The sequence below is a fragment of the Suricata suricatta genome, chromosome 10 (genome assembly GCF_006229205.1).
Source record: "Suricata suricatta isolate VVHF042 chromosome 10, meerkat_22Aug2017_6uvM2_HiC, whole genome shotgun sequence".
Taxonomy (NCBI): domain Eukaryota; kingdom Metazoa; phylum Chordata; class Mammalia; order Carnivora; family Herpestidae; genus Suricata; species Suricata suricatta.
The window spans coordinates 95,996,003-96,000,318 of NC_043709.1; the positions used below are offsets into that span (position 1 = coordinate 95,996,003).

Consider the following 4,316-nt stretch of genomic DNA (forward strand, 5'->3'; position numbering starts at 1 on the left):
CCGCGCGTCCCTCGTTTCCTGCCTGCGCCCGTTGCCATGACGACGCCGCTCCCGGGCCTCAGCGCTCTAGGCCCCGGGGTGGGTTGGTTGGAGGTTTTTTTCCCTCTCTCTCGCCCTCTCTTTCTCCTTTTTTTTTTCCTTCTCTCTCTCCGAGTTCTGCTCGCCGGGTGGAGGGACGAAACTGAGAAAGTGCTGGCCTCTAGTGGGGAACTCACTCTCACCGACAAGGAGGAGATGGGAGAAGGGAGGGAAGTGACGTGCAAAGGGGGAAAAAGGTATTTTCTGGAGCTTCTGGGAATAGGGGAATAGAAAGAAAGGGTCAAAGGGACGATCAGGCAGAGGGAGAGAGCGAAGCAGCAACCCTAGAGACACGATAGATGGGGCGAGGAATTAGAGCGGAGGAGAGGAGAGAACAGGAAATAGAACGATGGAGGAACCGGAGAGAGAATGAGGATTGTTTAATCCTCACCTCAACTCCGAGAAGGCGGGAAAGAATGCTGCCCAGAAACTGAACCCATTAGGAGTTGACATTCATTTAAAAGCAGCAACCCAATAAGACTTGCTTTGAACGACACATTTAAGTCTGTAGTTACAGGGATTTTTGTGTGCGCGTGTGTTCTTGGGTTTAACTATGCAAAAGAGAACGACAAAAATCAGGGAAGAGGCATAAAGGGAGGTATAAAGGGAGTAGAACAATGGGGCTGAATTTGGGGATGCTGAACATTGGAGGAGCCAGTGGCCTTTGTCATTTTGCTTATGAGAGCAGTTTGCAGTTTTTAATTCTCTTAGTCTTGGAAACATTCAGCCACTATTAATAGAGCACCCATTATGTGCCACCTCCTGTTTTGGAAACTTGGGTTACTTAAGGAAACAGGACAAAGATAACTGCCCACGGTTACCTTTACAGAAAGAGAGGGGAGACTACCAAGGTTGATGCTTTCTCTGCGTTATCTTAATCCAGTAACAATATTTACCTCTTCCTTTTTCCCAACCTCTGTTCTCTGTTACTTTCTCTGTCCACCCACTCTTAATTCTTGCCTTTAAAAGCCAATGCAGGACTTGCATTTAGAGGAAAATAGAGGTGTCTTCTTTGTTTATAAGTGAGATCCCTTTAGATCTGCGCTGAGGGAGGTGTGTTGGGACTCCAGCTCAATCTGTGGTAGCCACATTTATGTCAGAGGGAAGTCTCTGCCAGGCTTCTAGGAACCAGCCAGACAAGTATGTGAGGGAAGAAACCGGAGGGCAGCCAAAGGACTGGAAAAGCAAAGACATAAGGTGTGGGGAGGTGAAAGGGTGTGTTGCCAGGATGGTTGACAGGCTTTGGCGGAGGATGAATTGAAAAGATTCTGGCAGAGAACTAGTAGTAAAGACTAGGTAAAGCATTAGTCATTTAATTCAAACTTAGATTTCTGGCATGTCAAAGAATTTTAAAGCTTTCTTGGGGTGGATATGTTGAGCCCGAGCTGAATCTCATGGCACCAATGAAAAAGCTGTATCTATAGACAATTTTCAGATGATACTGACATTCAGGTCAAGAAACATTAGTCATGTGCTTCCATAAGTTCCATGGGAGAACTGGTGCCTTTAAGTGTCTAAAGAAGGCCTGTGATATAGCCCAAGTATATTCACCATTGATATATGCCACGTGAAGCAGAGTCAGTACTACGGCGTATCGATGCATTCGTCCTCTAAGGATTTTTTAGAGGTCACCGGCCCCTACAGCTACTAAAAGTTACACATTCCGAAGATCTTACGGAATAATGTAGTGATGATGTATAATTTTGTGGAATGCTATAAATCTAGCCTGGGAATACTCTATCACAGACCATGTGTTATTGATTATGAACCAGTAGTTTAATTTTCTGATGTAAAGGCTTGTACCCCATATTTCACATAAATTGTTTTCAACTTCATTTCCCTCTAAGACAGACCAGTCTTCCAGAGTCATGGGTCTAAGCAATTTTCCAAAGGAAATTTCAGGATAAAAAAGAAATGTGTTAATAATAAAGTGAAGTATTAGGAAAAACCTCCATCCATATGAAAATCATTCTAACGGACTAAATCAGCCTGGGAACAGGTACTGAAGAATTTGTCTCTAAACAGAGCAAAACAATCTGTAATCCCTAGAAAATCCTTAACTGACTTTTCTTTTTTTTTTCTTTTCTTCTTTTTTTTTCTTTTTTTTAGTTTTGCTAAACTTTCTCATTTTCATTTAATGTTTCTGCTGGCATTAGTGTTTTCCTTTTCTGACCAAATAGTTCTCCTGAATGGAGGCTACATAATTTCTGCACTCTGCATAACATTGAAAGTCATTAGCCTAAATAGGTGAAAAGGAAATGCATTCTATCTGTTGTGTAGAAGCAGAAGCCCTCCCCCTGAAAACTCACCTAAATAAGGAAGATCAGGTTTTGAAAGGAACTCAACTCTTTGGCTGCAACTTAAAGGGAATAGAATAGTCGGCAGGCCAATTTAATTTTGCATATCAACTGAACCTAGAATAAGCATTCTTCAACCCTTCTAAGCCTAGCTTTGCAAGAATTGTGAAGGAAGAGAAGGCCCTTAACCCTAGAGGTGTTAGCATCATTGGAATGTATCTATTTACAAGTAACCGGGTAAGTAAGAGAGTATGATCAGCTTCTATGCAAAAGTGTACCAGATAAAGTAGGGGAAAGAGGAAATCATAACTTTTACTCAAAACACTACCAATTGTAGATGTGAACCACCATATACATCATACCCTCCCTTCCCGCCCCCACCACCATTCTGTATACCATTTTAAGGTCTAGTTGGGAGAAGGGGGATGGGCTAGATGGCTGATACAAATTAAGGAGGGCACTTGTGATGAGCACAGGGTGTTGTATATAAGTGATGAATATTACATTATAGGTTAACTAACTAGAATTTAAATGAAAATTTGAAAAGAAAAAAAAAGGATAAAGTAGAGACAAATGCTTTTACCATGTCAAATGTGACTTTTCTTTTTATTTCGCAGGAAATGTTACTAAGTGAAAAAATAAATGGTCCTTGGTGACCTACAGGCAAAAATAAATAAATAAATATGGTCTAATTGGGAGAACATGAAATGAAGGTTAAAAGGATTTATGAGTCTTAGATTCATAAAGCAAAAAAGAACTTTAAAATTATCCAAGTCCCTCAACTTTAATTGGAGAAAATTGGAGGCTGTAAGTTGAATGTGGGAGAGAGACATTTCATAATCCCTACCAAATAGAGGATGTCTGATAAATATTGGTTAACTGAGTTAATTTCCTAGATGTTGCCCTTCTCTCAACTGATACACAAAATTAAAAGATAAAAATACCTCTTATTTCTCACCACTAATACCCATGATGGAGTTCTCAGGACTCACTGCCCCAAAATACAGTACATCGGTATATTGAGTTTTCAAACTGAAGGAGTTTGAGAAAATGGAGGAAGCAGGAAAGTCATTCTAAACTCCTTCCCTCTTCCTTCTCTAAAACAGGTCATAAAACCTTCCTGTGAGAGGTACCCTGGGCCGAAAGGAGCATCCGTATCTCTGAAGACAAAGGACACCAAGAAGAATCCTCACAAACAGGCCTTGCTAAATTTCTCCCAATGTATAACATGTACCACATACTCATTATATATTCCTCTACAACTGTTCAGTCTTTATCAAACCTTGCATAAAAACACACCATTCTATTTCTTTGGATCTTCACTTTCTGATGAAGGCTCCCATGTCACATCAAAATTATACTAAAAATAAATTTTGTTGGAATAAATTTCTAGGCAAGATGGAGTCTCTTATGCCCGGCATGCTGGGTCAGCAAATTGAGACTTTGATAAATTTCATGTCCCTGTAAATGCTTCCCTAGGCCAAAAACTCAGTATATCCAACCACCAATCCCCAAACACTAAGCCAACTGTCGGCTCTATACTCACTTCCCTGTTCTTTTATTCTTTATCTTCTAAAAGCTTCCTGCCTTTGGCATCATTTTGCAGTTCTCTGAATGGAAACTGTCCACTTCGTAAAGTGTTAAATAACGTTTGTTTGTATCACCTAAATTGTCTTCTTCCATTGTTGTTTTTGTTGTTGTTGTTTTAATTTTTTAACGTTTATTTGGGGGAGACAGAAAGAGAAGAGTATGAGTTGGGTACAAAAAGAGTACAAGTTGGGGAGGGGCAGAGAGAGAGAAAGCGACACAGAATCTGAAGCAGGCTCCAGGCTCTGAGCTGTCAGCACCCCAACATGGGACTCAAACCCACGAACTGTAAGATCATGACCTGAGCCAAAGTTGGACACTCAACTGACTGAGCCACCACCCAGGTGACCCCTT

General features: G+C 40.9%; 1 long non-coding RNA gene across 3 annotated transcripts; it reads left to right on the forward strand.

Moving 5' to 3' along the window:
• The first annotated feature begins 89 nt into the window (after positions 1 to 89).
• On the forward strand, positions 90 to 3,761 carry LOC115305734. Of its 3 annotated transcripts, none has more exons than XR_003914973.1 (3): positions 90 to 275; positions 2,523 to 2,612; positions 3,482 to 3,761. It is a non-coding gene; the product is annotated as an uncharacterized LOC115305734 (long non-coding RNA). The 3 variants fall into 3 exon arrangements; XR_003914975.1 differs by lacking the exon at positions 90 to 275 and adding an exon at positions 1,957 to 2,077; XR_003914974.1 differs by lacking the exon at positions 90 to 275 and having other exon boundaries at positions 2,492 to 2,612.
• The last annotated feature ends 555 nt before the right edge of the window (positions 3,762 to 4,316 follow it).